The 24702-nt window shown below is 37.5% G+C and overlaps 1 protein-coding gene across 12 annotated transcripts in view; it reads right to left on the reverse strand.

Annotated features, from left to right (window-relative positions):
* Positions 1–24702, reverse strand: part of PLCB4 (phospholipase C beta 4) — a 201971-nt gene that overhangs the window by 124705 nt on the left and 52564 nt on the right. For all 12 annotated transcript variants that reach the window (XM_090134834.1, XM_090134833.1, XM_090134829.1 and 9 more), the window contains one exon: positions 6665–6732. The gene's annotated coding sequence lies outside the window, so the exon portion shown is untranslated. The remainder of the gene's footprint in view (positions 1–6664; positions 6733–24702) is intronic.

The raw sequence follows: 24702 nt of genomic DNA on the forward strand, positions 1-24702 counted from the left end.
CATTCCTAACAATCATAACATACACAAGTTGAACCATTTTTCCAGTTGAGGCCATTACAAGATTCAGAGTTACTTGTAAAGTACAATGCACACTGAAAAATCAAACAAAATAAAAAGCGACAAATATGAGTCTGCATTGAAGGTTACAAGATGATAAAAACTGGGAGACCGGACTCCTGAAAATCCATTATATATATGCAAAGCATTACCCTGCTATAAGCAGGGGGCAGGGAAGAGCAAAGAGATCTTTCTAAAAATATTTATTAGTATTATTATTTACTCGGGGGGGGGGGGGGGGGAAATCATCAGGGATCTGCCTCATTTAAATGGAGTGCAACCAGATGGGTCATGTTGGTTTTTTTCCCTCCTTCTCTTCACAAACACAGCCAGCCTCCATGACTAATATTCCCAGCACACGGTCAAGGCAGTTACTCAGATTTTTTACCTAGCAAACAGGTCCTGTACAACTGTGTTTTGTGCTGAGTTAAATCAACAGACCAAGACACATGCAGGAAAACAGCCAGGAAAACTGTTTTCTTGGCAAGAAGCCACATAATATTGTTCTAAGAAGAAAATATGTATTTGTATGTGTGCAGGCAGTATATGTTATACCGAAATAAACAAACTTATTATAGACCAAAATATAGAAAATAATCTTTAAAATGAGATTTGAGACTTGGATAGTTGCAAGTGTCATACTACACTAAAGTTTACTTTCTTGAATGCAAATAAATCATTCTTATGAATTTCCAGTGATAACAAAATATACATCACCATAAAACACTTCTGTGAGGTGTAGAAAAAAAAAAAAGACTGGCAAAAGAAAACAAACAAATAAACCAAAACTGGTTCTATTTGTTTCATTCACTGTTATCAGTTCAAAGAAGCATGCAAAGAATTACAGATTCATTCCTAAAATGAGGTCCCCCCACTTACAGCTGCAAGTACTTAAACACTTTCAGAAAACCACACCCTTAATTCCTTAGATCTGACCTTCCCAACTTTAACTCTTACAAATGCTTCCCCAGTCACAGTTTATTTCAGTTCTAGGCAATGTATTTGTAGTATATTTGTCTACTTTCAAACGTAATGAAGTCATAGGGCTCTCTTATGTTGCTGTTTTTCAGATACTAGAGCAATACAGTAAAAGAGAAATACCTCATGGTCAAGTTGTTAATAGGCTCACTAGCTCAGGTAACACCACTGTTTGGTAATTTTGGTAATAACATCCAAGGTAGTCTATCAAGTCTGTGCATGTTTAGGGTTTTTTGTTTGTTTTGTTTGCTTTTTTTCTTTTTATCTCAGAAACTTTTTATCTGGAAATGTGTGCTAGACAGAACTAGCTGAACTCAATAGTCATACTGATACCTTTAATTTAACATCTGTGTTTCAAATCTCAGAATTTATGAGTTCATTTGTTAATAAGCAAGCAGAATCACAGAATGGCCAAGGTTGGAAGGGACTTCAAGGATCATCAATCTCCAACCCCCTGCCACATGCAGGGCCACCAACCTCCACATTTAATACTAGACCAGGCTGCCCAGAGCTCCATCCAATCTGGCCTTGAACACCTCCAGGGACGGGTCCCTGTTCCAGCACCTCACCACTCTCTCTGTAAAAATTTCTCCCTGACATCCAACCTAAATCTTCCCTCCCTCAACTTAAAACCATTTCCCCTTGTCCTGCCAAGCAGCTAAATAAGATACTAGAAACTCTCTCTGAATAGACAGGTCCACATCAATTTGTAAGCAATTAAAAGCATCACCCTGAATAGGATTATTGCTGTTTTATATAAAAGCAATCTGACAGATTATGGAGGCCCTGATCCCAGATCTTTGAATGGTGGGGTATAATCATTGCTAGCACTTGCCCACATTAAACTTTCAGTTAGTATCAAACAAGCCCTGAGTGGAATGCATAGGGTTATTAGACGGATACATTTGATTGGAACAGGTTGCTCAGAGGCTGTGGATGCTCCCTCCCTAGAGATGTTCACGGCCAGGCAGGATGGGGCTGTGAGCAACCTGGTCTAGAGGGAGCTGTCCCTGCCTACAGAAGGGAGTTGGAACTAGATCATCTTAAAGGTCCCTTCCAACCCAAACCATTCTATGACTAAGATGTTGCCACACAAGTATCTTTATTCATTAACTGAGTGTCCACGTGCTCTCTAACTTATCCCTTTCTCCAACTAAAAAGAAGAAACAACAGGGCACCTGCATGGTAGCATTTCTATTATTGAAGTGCTGGGGCACAAGTGAATTTATCAATACCTAAGGACTGAACAATGCCAGTTTTACAAGCATGCATCTTCAGGGTGCACAGCCAGCTCATAGCTTTTTCCCCCACTGTCAAGGGACCAAATACACTCCCATTTTTGTGCTCACTACTGATTACAGGGATGGAGTCCACCGGATGGCAACAAACACACTGGTTTATCCAACATGAGAGGAGAGGAAAAAAATGCTGTACAGTAATACTTTTTGCTACCTCTGAGAGTTCCCTGCAAGTTGGTGTATGCTGTACCTTACACTTGCTAGGGATACTATGTCACCTCTGCATTTTTTATTTTTGCCTGGAGAAGAAGAAAAGCATCAATGGACCACTGGATTTAACTATTAAAGAATTATCCATCCAATAATACAACCACCATACAAGGCTTGATAAAGATTTTATCACCAATGGTGGCCAGGAGGTGATATCTAGCAGGGAGAAGATCTGATCAGATCAATCATGTAACCACATTTTTCTTAGAATATTCTTCTGCTGTTTAGTGCTCAGAGGCCTTGAGCCACAGGCAATACTCTTTCTTAAATGGTTTCCGTGGTGGGCCCTTTTTCCACAAGTGTGTATTATCGATTCATTACATTCACACAAACAAGCTCTAAATAACATGAAACCATGCTAACATATCTAATTTGCTAGTTTGGACTAAATTTCCACCCTTTCAACCAACAACAGGTACCCAAGGAGGGAGGGCAGTGAGACTGCAGCCTACATCTCTCCCTGTATCTTTTCCGCCAAGCTTCACTTCATTTTTATGATGGTTTCAAAACCATCAAACCACAGTGGAACATAAGAATGAAACAATTTCCAGCCAGATGAATGACTCAGTAAATTAGATTAAAACTATAGCAATAAATTGCTGCTTGTGGTTTGCTTGTATTTTTCTTCTTTTGCCTAATTCTGCAAAACTGGCCCACCTTCCTTTTCCCTGGCTCCCACCTCTGACAGTAAGAAGTTATGAGGCCTTAATATCCCTGCAGCATGAAGGAGAAATTGCTTGTTTTCTTCTCCCCATGAGGCTTTTATGAAACATTTAGACTTCACCAGCTCAGCAAACAGAATACAAAACATTGCCAATAGCAGAGAACATCAAGGTATGATATACTTGATAAACAGAAAGAAAAAGGGAAGGTATGTTTTTTTGTGGGTTTTTTTTTTTTTTTTTTTTTTTTTTTGGTAGCAACTAATGTTGAATTTCAGGGAGTACTCAAGTTTTTGTTACAAATTGTGTGCTTTTGTTCCTTTTGTTACTCATCCTGACTACAATAAAATGCCTCATTCTGGACACTGAATAATTAATTGTAAAAAGAGAAATTGCAGGGAGAAAAATAAATTCACAAAAGACTGCTGAACTTCAAAGCATTCATTAAGGAGATTAAGGACCAAACGCGGTAACCTTTGACAGAAAGGTGACATACATATTCTTCCTAGGCAAAAGCTCCAGCTGTATCAGCAGACAGACATTGCTAGGCAACTCACACTGAAGCACCAAGGGTATATTCAAAGCAAGGAGTTTGTTAATTGTAAAGCCACCATGCCACTTAATCATGCAAGAAGGATGAGACAAAGGAACAGCTGGAATGAGATGTTGTAAACTCGGTATTTTAAAAAATGCTTATTGAATACAAGCCCTTTTTCCCAATATTACTGGCGAATTGGTGCACTAAACAGATCTCAGCCACTGTGTGCTCTTGTGCAGCTAAATAAAATCAACTAATACCTGCTGTATTGCGAGGATCTCACATGCAGGTTTTCACACTTTTAGTCTTGCTGTTAAAAAAAAAAAAACTGATTCTGAGAAAGGTTCAGTCAGGCTTCTGACTCACAGAAAATATTCAAAGCCAGCAAGGACAACCATAAAGCTTTATACAGAATGTAAATGTAGTTCATTAAGACGAACCTTCATAGACCACAGAATCATGTTACAGATTTAGCATTAGACTCAGATGCTACAGCTTGTTTTGTTTACTTTTAGATAAATACTTATTTCTACTCAAGAAGCACTTTAATTTAAAAGTAAGCCCAAATATAACCTAATTACGTTTGGTATTTGAAAGTTTAAATCATTACATTTTCATTTTACAAGATACACGCACACAGGCATCCATACGCACCAAACAAACCCTGCAGCTCAGCAACAATACAAACGTTTTCTGAACTGAGCCTGGACCCTGTTCTACCACAGCCGAGTACTCTGTTATCCACTTGATTTCTGAACAGCATGTATTCTCTTTAGCTCATTTGAATGCCAAAAGAGACTTATGTTGCTGTTTGTCGTTTGCCATGCTATTGTCATCTATTTCACCCCTTGGGAAAACAACATCCACCCACAATTTCTGAAGCTTGTATTAGTAATAGTGAGTACTGCCTAGCACTAACTATATTTCCAGGAAAGAAGATCCATTTTTTCAATCACTGATTTAAACTTTAACAGTAACACAAACAGATTCAGTTTAGGCATTAACAGTGATACTTGACTCATGTTATGCCAAGGAGAAAAAAATGTAGAGCAATACCACTTGGTATATCCACAGAGAATATGGTGCTGGGAAAACAAGATCAGAGAGTACTGAGTTGTTTGGCCCACAGTTGAAGCATTTTTATGGATGAAAAAGGCAAGTCAAAGTAATGACTGTACCAATTAGTTACTTTTTCCCCCTCATTGCTGGGTATGCACGGGCCTCTCTGCACAGTATTGATGGTGGAAGAAAAGATGCAAATTTTCTCCAGCGCTCCACAATGAGACTTGCTTTGGCAATCCAGAATCCATAGTGATACTGATCCAACAGACCAGAGCATTTAAACAGACTGGCCATGCCACAGTGACTGTTAGGCAGTTTATCAGTAAACATCATCCTAACTTCTCCAGGAATATTTAATAAATTAATTAGAGACTATGGGAATGAGCTGTCATCACAAACAGATATGCATTAAAGAGTGAGGTATTCAGGTGCATCACAGAGAATTGTCTGCAGGAATAGTCACATTTCCAACAGCAAATCTAAGGGAATTCAAAAACATTCACTGCGCACCATCTTCTCTAGAGTGAAAAGTTTAGGCACTATACTCAATGTATCCTAACCTGAGCAGGCTGTAATAGCCATGGCAAGGTAGTAACAAATTAAGTAATGCTAATTACAGTCAACTCTTATGACTGCAGGAAAAGGATTCCATTGGTCTTGTAATCTTGGATAGTTTTTGACCTACATAATGAAAGATCGCATGAAAAAGTCTCTCAATGTAGGTCACCGATCCAGTACTTTTTATTAGCCTGTATGCCTTGCACCTCAGCAGCTTCATCTGTTGCCAGTACTATATGACACTCATGCAACAAGGTTCAAAATTCAGAGATGTCCCCTATTTAAAGAGAGCAAGAACTAGATGAAACATCTCCCTAGTCGTTTTTTTCTTGGCTTGATTTTGTCATGAGAATTACTGAGCTTACTATAAATCAAACAAAAGCTAGGCAAGTGCCAAACCTATGGTAAAGGTTTTTTGTTTGTTTGTTTTTGTTTTTTTAAAAGGTGAGCTGCAATTTGGGAATGCATCTGAAATCCCACTAGCTGCCTAAGCAGCTTTGCTGTACAGAAATGTACATCTGTGTTTCTGTTATTTCATAAAGTTTCTCTTCACAAGCCGGTCCCCCACACAGCCATGACACCTGACATCTTCATAAACTGAGAAAATTCTCTGTGAAAATAATGATACTATCAGCTGCCTCAAAATTTACCAATTCACTAATTATAGGGCAGCAGAAGCTCATACCCCATATGGTATAGTCACTGCCACTCAAGCTGGCTCCTCAATTTAAAAATTTGTCTTTTTTGGGTCTTGGATATCTTATGTTATTGGTTCAGGCTACAAGTCTTCAGTGACACTACCAGCTCTCAGACTTTTCTTCCAACATCAGTCAGTTGTTTGGTTCTCCACATTACATAAGCTACTCCAGCTATAATGACACACAGTGTATGTGTTTTCCTTTGCAGAAGAAAAAAAGAAAAAAATCATCTCCCAATCAGGTTAGTTGCATATTTCCACAGAAATAAGAATTGGCAGTAGGCTAAAAATATAAAATATTGTAAGCCAGCATCACCATGAAACAAACAAAACCTAGAAATTGTCTCCCAAAGTAACAGTTTCTTTGTTCTCTCATACTGTTAATCCGTTTCAGTTTAGCAATTATGGGGTAATGTATTGAAACCAGGTCATATACCCATAAATCTATAGCAGATTAAGAGATTGATATAACATACCAAAAGCTTAAACTCAGAGACAGAGGGAGAGGGGAGAAAGAGATGGAGGAAGGGGAGGAGGGGGACAAGGGGGCACCACTTTTACAAATTCTGCTTATTTTTCAATTTCTAGTTTACAAACAACTTACAAAGTAGTTCTGGACTGGATGGAAAAACAGTGGTCTAATTAGGCTGATGTGCTGGGAAACTCTTCCTTCTGTGAAGCAATAAAACAAAAAGAAGTTCAGTATAAAATATTCTGTCATCTGCTAAATCTCACTAATGGCAAAAACACTCCCCCACACAGTCCACAAAAGCACAGTGTCAAGATAAACACTTAGGAACAGGATTCAGTTACAACACTTACATGTCTCATGGGAAAATTTTTGCTATGTATCTTTGCATAGAAAAATAAGTTATGGCTAGTAGTGCTGGAAGTTCTGGATGAAGTATGCCATTCTCCACTGCACTGTGCCAGGAGTTTTTTGTTTTTTTTTTTTAACATTCATAAAGCATCTTGAATGATTAATAGTCATCACAAAGGAGCAGCTGAACAGTGCTGTCACATTTATAGCTTCCCAGAATAAATGCTAGCTGATTTTAATTGTTTGAGTTTCATGTATTCTTTAGATGAGCAACAAAGTTGGTAAGATTTCCCTATAGAAGTGCAAGCCTCAGTAACGCAGAGTTGCGTACAGCATGAACAAGAGATGCATTACAGAATGAAGACCATGATCCTTCTGCACATCCATTCCCATATTTCTAACCATCCTACTTGCCACAGTCAGGTTTCACCCACAAGTTCTTGCAACTAAAATATTTATAAAGAGCATATTAAGATATCATCTATATTTCCACACCACTGCAGTCATAGGCTACACGTTATTTTCTGTAACACTGTACCAGAACAGAGCCAAAGATATTCTGTGACCTAATCATCTCATGGGAAAAGTTGCCAGAGGCATACATAACTAAACTGATAACACTGGTCACTGTCTTGAAACAGTGATTTGTACATAGAAAAGAGACTTTCTATGAGGAACTGAAGAAGGATAATGATGCAGCTTGCCAGATGTTATGATAGCATCTTTTGCTGCAGGAGGTCTTGAGTTGAGAATGCAGAAAGTAAGCAAAGAAGGACTGGGATCTGGACTGTTCAGGAGTGAAGGCATGTATCTTACTATGTAGTGAAACAGAGAAGAGGTGAGGGCCACAGGGAATCACAGTGAAGAGCCCTGAAAGTACAAAAGGGCAGTTGGTGTTCAATGTCCAAGAAGCCAGGAGAAGAAGCAAATGGGACAATGATATCAAAGTAGCAATCTAATCTGTGAAATCATTTCAAATTGGAATGAGTGAAGTAAGACTGAATTTTATCAAGACATTTATCAATACAAAAGAACAGGAACATGACATCATAAGAGTCTGGAAAAAAAGTAAGATGTGTTCACAGCTGAGAAGCTTTTTCCAACAGATGTTAAGCACAATGCATGAAACACAGTCTCCTCATGCACCAGTCTTGTCTCTGACCCTAAGTCATCCAATTTATAGATTCAATTAACATCTAAAATTGTTAGTTAGAGATGTGTCATGATGGTACTCACAGTACTCACTCATAGGGAAGAGTAAAGTGGCAAAGAGACTTGTGGAAGACCAGTGAGGACAAAAGGAGGCACCAGAAAGAAAGAGTGCACTAGAGGAAAAAGCAGTTTTTAGCTGCGTGCATGAATTTTAAAAAAACAAACCTGAAGGTGGGCAGGGGAGACTGAATATAACGAAGTACACCAACAGTAGATGGAGCTGTGAGATAAGAGAATAATCTAACCTTCAAGGGGATGAGTTAAAATAGCGGTTCTGAAATCAAGAGTTAAAACTCTACCTTTACGTTAACTCACAAAACAATCCACAAGAGCTGAGTTAGATATGCGTCTGACAACCATAACACATTAGCAGGAGTTGAAATGACCTGTTGCTTCTTTTTCCTGCCTTTAAATAAGCAAAGACTGCCCGTGTCTAATGCAAGTGAAATTCCAGCCAGCTTGCCGTCAACCAAGCGCCTAGAAAAGCCAAGTGCCAGGCAAATACAAACTCTCGATTTGATTTAACATCAAGGGGTTGTTCATATTCTCCATGCTCTGCAGTCTACACTACGTGATAATAACTTCTGAAATTTTTCAGAGAAGCACAAATGAAAATTTCACACTATTTTCTGAGGTCTGCCAAAAAATAGAACAATTATTTATGATGAAGCCTGTTTACCTCAGGAAAAGCATCAGCAATGCTCTGAGTTAAGGGGTAATAAACTCTAATATTTTTAAGGATCTTCAAAGCCACATGGTATCACACCATCACCATAAGGAAATCTATTAATGGACTGCAGCAACATACACTCCACTCCAGATCCAAAACAAAGCTGATAAACTCCACTAACACCAGGTGACATTAGAAATTTTACCTGAAACTTTTCTGTAAATAGAAACACGGCAAAGAAATCACCTGATCTTGTATGAAAAGGATTCCCATATTAGGCAACACGCAGTGAGCCTACCAAGGGTAAGAAAAGCTTTCTTTGTCAGGGTTCTAACAGCCATTTTGAAATCTGATTCTCCTGTGCACTCACTCCAAAAGAAGCAAGTTTGTGCTTGTATGCAATTGAGACACAAAAATGCAACTGCTTCTAGCACCATTCACTGAAGAAAGATCTCAGCAGAGCTTCCATGAGAAGGAGCAAGAGAAAGGAAATTTTATATAATCTTTAGACCTTCATTCTATGTGACTACTACCCCTGCTTCACAAGTGGTCTTCAGTGAGTCTTCTTCAAGGAAAGAACAGTAACCATCATTGCCACAAATCTTTCTGGTGGGCAGAATAAATAGATGATCAATTTGGCATTATCAGGCCTATTTTTCATAGACCTAGGAAAGAGTTTGTGTCCAAAAGCTTGTCTGCAAGTCTCATCAGTTAGCCAGATGAAAGATGTTTCATCTGCTCCTACAAATCTTGTTTCTCTCAAGGTAATAAAAAAGAAACAAGCACATTATAAATAAGCATCCAATTGGCAATATTGATAAATATTTCACAAGAGGTGGCACTGAGGCCTAACCATATCACATAGTGCTAATTGCAGTCTGGAGCCTGTTTCAACAAGCTGTCACATGGACTGTCAAATGGGAATTATGCACACAGCTACAGGGTAATAAATTAAGTATACGATTACCTTGATCAACAATAACAGAGTGGAAGTACAGGATAAATTTCAGTTTGTAAGTACATAATTGAGTCCATAACCACATAGCTGGACTGATATACATAAAACAATTAATTTATCCTGTTTTTGTGAAGCTGAGCTTTAAATCATGTTGTGTAATTCATAGATCGCCATACTGCACCCAGCTGAGTATTCTGTGTATGCCAGGACTCAACCACGTAAATTCCATACCAAGTTAAAAACACAGAACCATTCTTGGGCCCTTCATAATACTGATATTCATGCTAATTATTTGCTACTCTGTAGTCATGTACAGCTAGATGTCAATTACAGCATTGTAGGATTAGATACACCCTTTGTTATTTAAAACATTTGTACAAGTTATCTTTTTTTTTTTTATCCCTCTGAAATCATCATCACAGCAAACATACAAATGGCACAATCAATCTAGCTCAGCACAGAGAGAATTGCCCCTGCCACATGCTGTTCCTAATTTCAGTGCCCTTACCAGCACAGAGCTCAAAGGGAATCAGAAAGAACAAAACCCACACAGCTCGACCTGAGAACGGACCATCCGCCAGCCACTAGCCATTCTGACAGGCAGTAAATTCCCTTTTACTATTGCTGCGGATGTATGCAGACCCTCCCTTTGCTTCTGCTTGCTTAAGCCTAACACAAAGCTCAAGTCACAAAATAAATAAATAAATGTCCCCAAGAAGAGCAAATGCATGGCTGCCTGGTGAGAGGTCCTGCTTCCCACTCTGAGGCCTCTGCATCTCGCACTGCACTCAGTAAACCTTGCTCCTGAAGAGCTGCATCGATAAAGAGACGAGAAGAAGAGGCTATACGCACAGATAACCACCCACTCAGATGTGAATGGCAGTGCCAGCATGTGACCAGGAACAGTCACTGAAAGGAGAGGGGAGGGATTAGAACAGCAAACATTTTCTGTTTGTTTCTACAAACTCAAGCACATTCAGTTATTACAAAAGAGAACACAGTAAAAGTAACCTTTAGATCAAACAGCTGTGAAAACCATCAATACAAAATCTTTCTGGTCCCCACTGTAGCTAGTCAACTGTACAGTATGCTAAAAACTGGGATATTATTGTAGCTGAGGCACAATATTTGTGAGCAGAAGTACAGCAGTAGAATTCCAGGCAGAGCTGTAATTCCTGCCGTAACAGAAGGGCCTCTGGATGATCTGGAATAAGAAATTCACAACAACGCTGTTGGGTGAGGAAAGAAGAGAACAAGGAACAGCACTGCTGTTCTCTCTCCTTGAGGAATACTGGCCTTGATAGTTTTCATTACAGTGAAGTACTTCAGGCCAGATCAAGTTTATAAATGCACATGATAAAGTCTGCCTAAATTTGGCACCAAGTAGAATTCATGTTCTTAGAAAAAAGCAAATTAAAAATCCTGGAACGGGCAAACTGAGAAGGCAGGGGGGGTGGCTATCCATGTTCAAGCCCCTTAATAATAGAGACATGAGCTTCCTCTAAACTTTTCAGAACATACACAAGAATTACAAATGGAACATAGGAGTTACACAAGGAATATTGATGCTTTAGAGACACTGCTTCACTGGGTGCAATCTATGCTGACCACTAAAATTTCCCACTGGCAAAGACATTTTAAGGAGCTCCCACCACATTTTGTGCAGAATTAAGTAAACTGACAGCCTGCTGTTGTCCTACTGATCTGTGCAGCTTTTTATGAGGACTCAATGATTTTAGAAGAAAACAACAAAAAACTACAAAATTCTACCTCTACCCTTCCTTTTTTTCCCCTTATTTTCTGAACTCAGTTCACTGTTACACTTCAGACTGACAGATACATGAGCACTGTTGAGGAAGTAGCAAATAACAGTGGAATGAGGAAAAAAAGCAATAGAGTTGGGAGAAACAATTCACTTAAAGAAAAAAAGCATTACACCCAAAGCAATACAACATGAACCTGCATTTTCACATTCTGATTTCATGCAATCCAGAATTATTAATCTTTTTCTTCAAGTGCTGCCTTAGGTGTGCTTTAACTGCAGCACACTAACTGTAGCCAGAATTGACAAAATCTGGAACTAGGGATTAATGTTTTAAAGGACTTGAGGGCTGCAATTTCAAACTGCTTTACAACAGTAAGAAACCTTGACTTCTAGAGAGGGTCATAACAGGAGCAGTAAAAGTCACAAATGAATGGAGAAGACAGACAGCATTCATAATGGTGAGATTTTTAAGAACCAGCATACAGTAATGTACCACAGCTAGCACAACAAATGGAAATCAACCAGAAGTTACTTATTTGATGGACTTTGCAATTTCTACTTCTCTGTTGAGTCAAGGAACTTTCTATTAGTACTGGTGTACGTGTTCATCAGTCAATGACTTGGCCACTCTATACGCTTAGTGTGAAATCTGCACTCACGTTAGTCAATGGGGAGACTTGCACTGACACCAATAGACAGAGGTTCCTGAAGTGGAGAAGGGAACCGCTAAATGGTACAGGGCAAGGGCTCTTCATGGATAGAGGTACTTACTTCTGCTTTTAGCTTAGTTTCCCTTCACATTTCCTCTAGCTATAGCCTCAAAGCATTCCTCTTTGTGCGGCTTTTCATCTGAATAGATGAAGCATGTTAAAAGCAGCTGTAAGTACAGAGTGGTTATTGAATGCCAACAGTTCTGGTAAATGCACTTGCTCAACTGCCTGATACTAGTATTAACTTATTAGCTGAACAAACCAACTCTAGAGATCACTGCATCACTGCAAGAATTTAAACTGCACAAGACCGAGGTATGAGAGAAGCTTATGTGTTTTCCCACAGCCACTTTCTTCAGCGACTGCCACAACACTAACTGTGGGATGAAGGCCACATCCCTCTATTCAACAGGTCCTAGGATTCTGGAGATGTATATGCCCATCTGTTTTTGGCATGCAACTCTCTACATGCCTCTTTGCAAAGATTCATGTTGTAAATCTATACATCTAGCCAACGTGCCCAGCAACAAGTTTGTTGTAGACTCACACTGTAGGAGCTTATGAGAATTTACTTTCTTGAAATGATAGTCACACATTTCTCCTCCTCCTTCCTACAGCACTGTACTGAATCTTTTATATTATTTATTCCATTCACTTTAGAACAATTTATAAGTATGTGGAAGATCTCTGAAACCACATGCCATTTGAAGAAAAATACCGAATGACCTATGCCCAATTATAAAGGTTTGCAGACTGATGAAGCAGAAGCCCATGGTTGCCACAGAAAGTAAACAAGAAGCTTCTGCAAGACAGGATGTGACAGGAACATAAAGAAAAAGACAAAATATTGTAACAGTAGTTGCTTTATTCAGCTTGATGAAACCTATCATTAGTTGCTGGAGACAGCCCTGACTCCTGCAGCAGTGATTCAAGAGTGATAGAAAATTGCCACCACGCAGCAGTCACACCATAAGTAAATCCCCACATGTGGAGAGCTCTTGTGAATGGACCCAAATATTTTGTGCTTGAAGGGAGAAATACACAGGCGACATAGAAAATAAGCACTAAGCTTAGGTAGCTGGCAGCTAGCAAAAACTTCATTTTTACTTGCTGAAGATCTGCGTGCTCTGACTAGCACAATTCTGTGGAGGATTCCAATCAAAATAATTAAGCAGAAATACCAACTGACTTTTCCTCAAAAATTCACTTTGTGTTCTAAAAAATTAAACTTGAAAACAGAAAAAGTTGGCCTCCATCTAGCTGCAAAATGATTTCTGAAGATATTTAGATATTGGCAGTTCAACAGCATAAAAAGTTTGTGACAACATAAAGTCAGAGCAAAGTAGTTTTATCTCAAAATAAGCAATATATTTTGCATGTATCTTTCCTCTGCCTGATATTTTCTCTTTTTTCTTCATAACTGAAAATAAAACAAGATTTTCTTCTACATATCCTTCTCTCACAAAAGATTTGAATGAAAAAAGAATACATTGACTCTGATTATAACTCCCCTGCAGCATAAGAGCATAATGAGATATTTTGGAGACCAGTAATCGTCCATTCTCAGCTCATGCTGATAGAAATAGAGAATCTACCGTGACATCTATATATAGATCACGTGGTTTGTTTTTTTGGTTATTGTTGGGGTTTTTTTGCTAATGAAACAATGGAAGAGACTTTCTCAAAGAAGAAACACTGCTCCTTCTTAAGTGAAAGATAATGACAGGAAAGAGTAACTAACTGTATTTTTCCAACAAAATTCTATCTTCAGTTTTCCTATTCACTCATTTTATCCCCACTTCTGTATTTGCACAAGTTATTCACTTGTAGATACCATATGCAGATTTCAGTGACACAAGTTGCTTTGTTATCATTACTCTTTTCGTTTTTAAACAAATTAGGTTAAAATTTCTAATACATGAACAGAAACTCTTACTGGCCCACTGCCTTCGATCTTTTTAGCATACATATTTTTAAAATATTTTACTGACTCCATCAGTTTTCTTCAGCACATGGCAACAACACTGGAATCATTTGTTCACCAGAGCTTCAATTGTCTTGAATTATTAAAGCCTCACCACAATGCAGCCGTATCCTGATGTTTGTTCTCCAGTAGCACATAAAACATGTTTTATGGTAAGGTTCTACATGGACTTCCCAGGTCTACAAGGTATCACCTCTACTTATAAGCCTGTATGAGATTCTCAAAGGACAAATGACACATCTGCTACACGAATGCCATCTATTATCAGGTATCCACTATATCATATTAAGAAGTTACCTTCGAGTAAGCTCTCATACAGAAAGCCTGTAGTAATTATAAGCTTATTATAAGGTTTTTGATGTCTGCTACATCAGTTAATGCAATGATGCCATTTAATATTCAAACTTATCACTACCTAATATTTTTCTTCCTCAAATTCTTCTCTTCTAATGTGAATGGATTCAACTCTGCATAATCACAATTCTGGCTTTGTAATCTGTTACTTGGACAAATACTTACCTTATAGAAACAAGGAGGGCCACTGATTTGGACTATGCTATCTATATTCAGTTCTCAAAAAGGAATTGATCATCGCTATGTTTTCATTAACATTTCAACCAAAAATAACAGAGAGACTATGATTTTAATCAGGGCAGCAAGAAGAAGCATCCAAGGGTCATACATTTTTTACATGAAATGATTATTCCTTCTGAGAGAAGCCTATGACACAGACGCTGCCAGGATGAGCAGTCTGTGAGGACCGCTTTGGGATGGAGCTCAAACATCCAATTAATATTTCCATTTTAAACCACAAAGTATAAGATGCTTCTGTAACAACACAGTACTCATGGATCTCCTGCTAAACTTTATGCCACACTTCCCATTTTAAAAGTCATTTCCTTGGGAAGCTACATGTGATCCAGGGGCCTTGGATGTTTTTATATGTTATTGGAATAGTAATGGTTTCACCATTGGAAGCTTAATATTTGAGTAAGAGTTCATGATCATGTACAGAAATACGTGATGTCACACTGCAGTCAAATGATAATGTTTAGAACTGAATAAAAATGTATGCAGAGATTAAATATACCATGGAAGGGAAATAAAAGGTCAGCTCTTCAAAACATTAATTTAAACATTTTTAGTATCAACAATAAAAGCTAAAATACTATATAGTTTGATGTATTTGAGAATATTCAAATGCATATATAAATAAATTATAATATTAAAGAAACAAAGAACTGCAATTTATGAAGGAAAAATGCAAACATGGAGAGAGCCAAGCATAAAGCTTTATGCAAGCATTTGAATTAAAAGATGTAAACAGTTAAAATTTGTATTTTGTTTAATAGGACAGTTTTAATAAAAATTCTGTTCTAAGCTCACTACTCAACAATGATTTGTCATTCAGCAACTAAATGCTCTAATTAATTTCACTGGATAAATTAAGTCCTACACAAATTTTATGCTAACCCTGTTTCATTTCGTGATGGTTACCATTTAAATGCCACAAAATACAGATCAGTGCTGTGCACTATCATTTCCCAAGAAATTCTCTATAGAAGTAAATATCATAAGGACATTATTGCAGTACTATATCAGATTACCTGGTATTTAAAAAAAAAAAAAAAGAAGGAGAGTGAATTGCCAAGTACTTCAGCTGTCCTCTTATAAAAGAGATTTGTCCAAAGTATTCTATATTGGAATAATGAGGACATAGTGAATAGCCAACATATTGAAGCCTCATACAATCATTTCATTCTAGAAAGATTACTTGGAAGTTGTATGTCACAAGTCATACTTTAATACAGAAAAGCCTTGATCCTTCAATCTCACATATAATTTAAGCCTATGACTGACCTCAATTCAATGAGGTTTGCCATGGAAAAAAGCAAGGCTTAAAAATAATTATTTGTAAAAAGAAGAACAAAATCTACAGTCAATTTATTCTACAGGAAAGCTAAATAAAACCAAGACCTAGAAACAGAGGAACATTCAGGGGAGCATTAGTGTGGAACATGATCCTGATTTTTTGCAGGGCTCCAAGAAAGCAAATAAGTAAAAACAAGAGTGATACAAAGACAAAAAGAGAAAATGACCTCAGAGACATAACTTATTTAATTTTCAAAGTATATTTGCTATCATTGTGACAAGACAAATTCTCTACCTGAACTTTAAGTAGTCTGTGACATTTTGGTTTTCTACTTTATTTCATAGACGATAGTCTATGCAGACGCTGTTTTCCTTACAACTTACACCTCTAAAAGCTACAAACACACTCTTACCAAAAGAAAGATGCTTTTCTTTAGGAATTCTTAGGATTCACCGTGATCATTACTGAAGAGATTAGACTACTCATTGTGATCTTGTCACTCTGCTCACACATATTATAGTCCAGTCTCCTCCAGTGCAGCAGGTGGAATGCGACATTTTGTTTGGACTGGATTGGCCCTTGCAGACCTACTTACAAAGCTACATGGAATGACTTTAGAGAAAATGCATGAAATAATTCACAATATAGTTTCTCTGTGGGGTAAGTGGATCACAAATGAAAGTGCATCACTTTTCTTTTTAAAGTCAAGCAAGTATTTCATCCTTTCACAGAGAAAATTGTTTTTCATTTTCAGGCACATTACATGCATCTCTAATTTCTTAGATTTGACATCACATACAGAAAGAAATCGGTGAGGTCATATTTGTTACTACTGTATCATGAGAGATGTAAAACCATAGATGTGCAACTGCATTAAACCAGCTCATGAAGCTCTTTGGAGGACTTCTTTCACTTACATTAAAACCGATGACTTTTCACTGCTTACTTACTCTCTCCTTTCCCCCTAGACTCTACAAGTAAAAAACAGCATTCCTGGCTTTTGCAGGCTAGAATTTCTTCCAAGCATTTTATTTTTTAAATGAATTGGTTATGAATCAGACAATGAGTATGATTTCAAAATTAATGTGAATTTTGTCACTGATTTAGAGCTAGGATTTCATCCAAAGATCGTTTCCATATGCTATTTAACTTTATCTGTCATGTAAACTGTTATGTGAAATACAGTCTGCCTGGTTAAAGAACCAAAAGCTATCCAACAGCTTCCTTGTTCATCATATTTCCCAAATTCATCTGCTATTATAATTCAAGCTCCTTCCCATCCCGGTCACTATAGAAGTATCTCTTTATTAAAATAGTAATAATAATAATAACTTAAAAAGGATGAAGGAAAAAAAAAAGAAAAGGTTAACAAGTTATCTTTCTGTACAAAAACAGGAACATATGTAAGTACAAAATTTTATCACCACAGCACACTGGTTTCAAGTTATCAAAATTACTGAACTGGTAAGAACTAGAAACAGGATTGACAGAAGACTATATAAAGAATAGAAACATTCTTGATACCTTAAAGACAGAACTTTTTGGCTCAGAGCACGAATAAGTCGACCCACATGTGAAGAGGCAGTCAGCATGAGCTGCTGTTCAGATCAGAGATTAATTTAAATTGTTTTTAAATGGAAGAAAAATGAATAACCTGCAGAACAAGAATAGGTTTTTTATTCAATAGAAGTTTGTTGCTGAAAGGAAATAGGACATGAAAATCACTGTATATCACAAAGATGTGACTACATATTCAGCTGGCAGTGTCCCTGATCAAATGCCATAGCACAAAAATACCATTTTATAGATTTTCCAAAAGTTTCAGCAAAGTTCTACTGCATTTCTTTCAACGGGGAACAATACAACACCTCTGCCCAGAAGTCAGAATAGTTCTTTGTACAATTGATAAGCACAGCAAATGGGACAAAAAAAAAAGCTGTTATCAGACATGCAAAATATCTTCCAGTTGCAAGTTAGGATTAAAATGGTGCTTATTATATGAACCACTGTTTATTAGGCCAGTTTTGCCTTTATTTGTATATCTGTACCCATCATATCACAGTTCCAAAACAGAATGAGCACTTCACAACTGATTCATTTATCTCAATTGGTACATATCATGTTTTCTTTCATTTAATTTTTAAAAGGAAAATGTCTTGCGTGCCCCTACTTCTGTGTTCACTGTAATGTAACAGTGTGTATCCAGGCAGTGTCTGAGCCAACCTTTGCTCTTCATCAATTCGCAATCCAGTGCTGTTCCCTACCAGCACTTCTGTGCTATCCACTCACATCACCCATTTCCCCATGCAATTGCTGCCTTCCACTTGTCCATAAAATGCTCTTGGAACTTCATGTCACTGAGACTGCAATTCAACATTCTATTTTAATTAGAAGGACAGCTAATTAGGAAGATATAATTGATTTAAAATCTGATATATTTCAAAAATAACAACAGCCTCTTCATTACAGCTTTCAATCTGTCAGACCACTGGCCTATTTCCATGATTTTGTAGTCATATTTTTTACTATCTTAAACTTTTCTTGCATGTTATTGTGTGAATGAAAGATAATTTCAATCTCTATCACTCCCATCAATGCTTCCCAGCTAAAAATAAATCAGACCAATTTGAAACAAAAATATGAGGAAATGCAGAAAGTGACCAAATGTGTAATTCCACACAAAAGAACTGCTCATGAACATATGTGCTTACAGGCCTTAATTGACTGGATGCATATAGGGCACATTAAAAATAACACTAACTACTGATAAGGTAGAAATATTCTGTATTTTACTGGGTGTTTTCGTCTCTGCTGTTTTTCAGTTAGAGTAGACTAAAACTGTAGCTGTCAAATGTCTGAGACACACTTGTTTTACCTCAGCTGTTCAGCAGAATGCCCAAAGGGTCTGACAAGAAGCAAAGTATTAGAAAAAAAGTTTTATAAGATTTGAATTATTTAAGAAGTTAAATGAGTCCTTGCTCTATTACTTATGTGTTATAGCCCTTTCCATGAAGCAAAGTCTAATCTACACTGGAAGATTGATTTATCTCAGCTTTATCAGTTTCATATCATTAAAATACACAATGCAGTTATTGAAGGGTACATAAGCCAACTTTCACTAAGACGACTGCTTTCATCCTTAGGTTTGTACTCCTTTATATACAGGAGTAAAATAAATAAAAACATTCAATATTGACTGGCAAAGTTGTAATCCATAAAATTTAAATCCAGGTGAAACAAATTATATCACCCACAACCTACCAATAGCTAAATTTGATGTTATTTTCTCACAACAAATCTAAACCGTACAAAGCAATTGCGTAGAACTATTAAGAATACATTTTCCTTATTCTTAAATAAACAAAAGCATCTTTTTTAAAAAAACTCAATGTTAATCTAGTTATCCCTTGACACAGCCCATCTTCTCTGTGAAAAACAAACGGCATAAATGAGCTTGAAAATGTGTCTGTATTCAAATCAGCCTGTCAGCCTTTAACACTGAGTACAGCTAGTGCTGCTGCTGGAGGTGGGATTGCCATGTGTGCAGAGAGAGCCTGCCAACACTAGTGAGGCCCACAAGCGTGATGCTGCAGAGGGCTGTATTTCAACATGGATACCCAGACATCATTGCTTCTCCAGTGATGCTAACATCTCCTTAGCACTGTTGCATCCTTACTGGCATTTACCCAAGCAAGGCAGATGGGAGCAACTTCAAACTCCTGATCCTGTAATCACACAGCGAGCTGCAGGATAGATGTAGCATAAACTTAAGCAAAAACTTAACTGGGCCCACTCTGACAGTGCTATTCTGTAGGCCATTCTTCACATGAGAAACAAGATCCATCTATAAAAACCTGAAGAATAATTCTCCCTACAATATAGGGCACTCCATGATGGCATACAGAACACAGACAAAAAGGACAATGCAAAAGATGGGAAAATAATTCATCTTTCCTCCCCAAGTCAAGTATTCTACCATTTACTCACTTTACCAGTTGACCCAGTGCCTGCCACTGCTCTGGTTAAGGCTAACCCTCAGAAAAAAAAAAGCATTCATTATCCTTCATATCTGCTGTTCTCACACACAACTAACCTCTCTGCAAACCTGCCAAAGGACCAGTTACCAATGAAAGCTGTTCCATCACATTAGCCCTTCTCCTTCCACATCCCTCTCTCTATTGATTTTTAAATAAGCCAATAGCACTTTAACAGGACACAGTTACTGCATTAAAATCTCAGCAGTGGCTCAAACCTGCAAGCAAAGTGATGAACTCAGGATAGAGATCCTGGATTCCAAGTGCTTTACAGTAAAGCTTGTGCTTCCTGGACAATTGTACAATTACAACATCATGCAAATAAATACCTGTGTCTGCATTATCACAATAATATCACCACCATATGACACTAGATCATCACTGCATGCTGCTTCAGAATTTCAACTAACACAGAAAACAAATTGTCCAGTAGTAGTTATCTCCCGTTTTACTGATCTTCCTTCCCTGCCCTCAGCTAACAAACAACAAAAAAAAACAAGCCAATTTTGAAAAGATGACTTATTTGACTTATAATTTGTCTGAAATTATCATTTAGGAAATGATGAAAGAATTTGCTTACACTGTATTGCAAGTGAGAATAAGATATTTGGAGAGAGCTAAAAAACAACTATTCTGCAGATGAAAAAGACAAAGGCATTATGATAAACAGTGCTCTACCGTGTATAATTTTTCTTCTTTTTTTTTTAATCATAACAGAAGAAAGAAGCAAGGCAACAAGACTGATTACATTAATTCTGCATGACATACACATCCTATCAGACAGCATGCTGTGAAGAATGCCTGGTGACAGATTTTATGGTCAAATATAAAACAGTTGGCTTGGCAGAACCAGGACCTGCTCATCAAACTATCAATACAAGCAGGGGGATGTAAGGACGTGGCACAGCCCTGCCGAAAAGGAGGAGGAGGTACTGGTGGATGGCAAGCTGGAAATTGAGCTCGCAATGTGTCCTTGCAGCCCAGAAAGCCAAGCATATCCTGGGCTGCATCGAAAGAAGCACAACCAGCAGGTCAAGGGAGGTGATCTTTCCCCTCTGCTCTGGTGAGACCTCACCTCAAATACTGCATCCAGATGTGGAGTCCTTAGCACAGCAGCTACATGGACATGTTGGAGCACATCCAGAAGAGGGCCAAAAAATGATCACTCTCACCTGAAAAAACATTCAGTCCCTAACTAGAGTACACTACTGGTACTGCATGCACAAAAGATATTATTAGCTTTTCATTTTGTTTTGCATTTATTCCTCTGATCTTTTGTGATGAAGGTTTTTTTTTGGGTTGTGGTGTGAGGTTTTTGGTTGGTTGTTTTTGTTGTTATTCTTGTTTGTTTTGCATAAAAAAAGCAACTATGACATGATAGCAATAGCTCTTGATACAATACAAGCCAGCCACAATTTTCTTTCACTGGTGACACAGCCCTTCTGAGTTAGGTTTAATCAGCCCTGTGTTTGCCATATATATGGAGTAAGTAAAATGGCCCTAAAAGTAATCTACAGTCAAGTGTCTCTGTTCTCTACTAGCAATACTTGGATAGGTCAAAAGTTGAAAGGGAAAATATACATACAAAAGCAGTCAATTTTTAGCTCTATGTTTTTCTTTGCAAAACATAAAGGAACTTCAAAACAATCATATGCTTATAAGAGAAATGGGAAATTATCTGCAGACATAGTCTAATCAATATTTCCCTTATGTGGATATAGCCTAGAGCAATGCACACACTCCCAAGCCTCCAGATCCCTAAAACAATAAAGCGTGAGTTGATACACACATGCAGAACATCCCAATACAAAATGTATATACAGATGTATATTTATTATTCTTAAAAAATCCTATCATAATAATAATAATGATGCTTTTTAGGGATGAAACGTAGTGAAAAGCTTACAAAAAGCATTTGGTTTCATAATTACAATATCTATTAATTCTGTCAAACTCAGTTGATAAATTTCTGTTACTTATTACGTTTTCTGTGCATGTCTTTCATCTGAAGTTCTGGAAGAGACTGGAAAATCTTAATCAAGCCTCAGAATACCACTGTGAAGAAAGTACAATAAAACACAAGGTGCAGGCATTTCACATGGTTTACCAAAGCTCACAAGGCAGCTCTGGTCCCAAAAGGCACTCAATTGACACCAATATTAGCAGAGTTGTCACTCTAATACCCTCATTTCCAGCTGCATCTCCCAGCCGCCACATCACATGATGCTGTTCCTCACATAAATATCATATTCTTTTGATTGATTTTCAGTCACAGTTTGGGTTGGGGCCCAGAGAGGCTTGGTTTTTGTGAAGGAGAGTTAAATTCCAGTTTGGGGCAGTAGTGTGAATTTCTCTTTAATCTGAACTGGCCTACAAAGGCACAGCTATTTTTAAAGCTAAAGCAAACCGTGGTTAGAATAATTAAAGGTTGTTCCTGGAAGACTGGAATATCTCACAGCATCAAAGGTTTAAAATCTCACTTTCAATCCTGATTACTTAAACCACTACTATAAAACTACAATGGATAAAATCTCATCTGAGATGATTAAATCTTTTGTGCTAGAATGGAAGAGTTGCAAACAATCAATTTGCATTTTTCTGTGATTGTTTACATCTAGTACAATTTTCAGTTCTGCAATGGATCATATGGTATGCCAACTTTCTCTAACAGAAGTCCAAAACTTCTTTTTGCCAATCATCTGCTTCACTAAACCATACTCATCAACATTAAAATATGATTTCATTTGCTAAAAATAAGTAATTCAATTTGGCAGGATTTAGGATAGTTATAATACAAATGTGAGATGAGGTAATAAGATGACAAAGTTGTAGAAGAAAGGCTCTATACTGTTAAAAAAAAAAAAGCATTAAGGACAGATGACATTATTTTAGCTGTTAGCTAAAACATTATTCAGCTTCCTACACAAACCTATATTGATATGTCTGACAAGATGTTTGATGTACACGTCTTGTAACTAGAATCAGATCCATTCAGATACCTCACAGAGATCCACTTTTCAGAGGTGGCCAGCACAAATGCAGCAAGTAACCTTTGTGCTTGGCAACAGATTTTCAGAAGAGCAGGTTCAGGTGGCAGCAAACCTAAGACAAAAGCGTAACACTCTCCAGAAAAATTAATATCTATCGTGAAACCTGACTGACAGCTGAGCTTGGGGGAGGAGGAGAAGGAGTTAGAAATCAAATTCACACTGTCACTACACATTTAACAGGATTTAAACCGCGCATAAAAAAAAACAGTAAATTGTGAATAATCCCAGCTAGTCTATTCAAGGCATTACTCATTCACTAGGCAGGGAAGTTTCAATTTCTGAATAGAGAACAGACCACAAACAAATTATTCCCAATGTGAACAAAGCAATAGAGGCCTTTAGAAGAAATTAAAGAAAAAAACAGCCTTGCAAATACCATTTGGAAGTTGAAACTGGAGGTATATCCAGCATAACTGGGAAAATAAAGCAACTGAAATATATGCTGCCAAAAAGAAAAGTGGTGTGCAGTGCTTCTACCTTTTAAAAACAGTGGAAGTAACCCACCGTTCATAGAAGAAATGATACTAAACTATTTTTCATCCAGGTCACATTGATGAAAACCTGGATGGAGACAGTGAAGACCAGGTCCTCAGCTCCAACACAGAAATGTTTTCACCCCAGTACTTTCACATACCAATAAACAATTGAATCATACAATTGAAAAAAATCTCAATGCTACTGATGTATGAACCTTTGGCCCCTAAGGACACTTCAAATTTAAACAAACAAACAAAAAAACCAACCTGCAATCTTACAAGCTCAAGTAAGGGAACAGCTCTCATGAGAATATACGGACACATAATCCAAAAGCAAATCAGGCAATACTTTGAAAACAGAAGAACAGACCTAAAGCTGCTTGCGTGACCAGCCAGATCCCCTTGTTTATAGCTACTCAGATCACAGGGAAGCTGAAGATAGGCTGCATTTATTTTATATTGTGTATTTTATATCATGTGTTTTTAATTAAGTCTTTCTGGATACTCAGACCCCATTTTTCTCTTTAAAATGGATGTCTGTAAATAGTACATGGATTTATTCCCACATAAAGAGATCTACATTTACTGTATTTCACTAAGAAACAAACGAACCAAAAAAACAAAAAAAAGAAAAACCAAGTCCCCCCATTAACTAGCAATCCATCTAATTTGTTCACAGACTTCACACAGAGCTAAAAACAGCTCATGCTACCACGATTCAGTCTCTCTGAATAAAATACAGGCACTAGTAAGGGTATCACTGACAGTTCAGTCCAACTCTCCATACCAAAAGAAACATTTCATTAAACTTAATGAAATGAGTATCAGGCTGGAAAACAAGGACTTTTGAATTTGCACTTCTACAGAAGTGGATTGGCATTCTGCCATTGATTTAACAGAGGCTGAAATCAGAAGTGATTCTGAGGAGTGCCAGGGAAAGCAGGAGAATTTCCTACTGATTTTCATACACAAAGCACATTTTTGCTGAACAGGGTATCAGTAGCAGCTCTAAACAATGCTTTCCGAGGAACTTCTCCTCTTGATTTCTAATCATGAAAGAAAACAGTGCTAAACAGAAAAAACAACTGCT

Source organism: Phasianus colchicus, chromosome 2 (assembly GCF_987193195.1).
Source record: "Phasianus colchicus chromosome 2, bPhaCol1.hap1.1, whole genome shotgun sequence".
Taxonomy (NCBI): Eukaryota; Metazoa; Chordata; class Aves; order Galliformes; family Phasianidae; genus Phasianus; species Phasianus colchicus.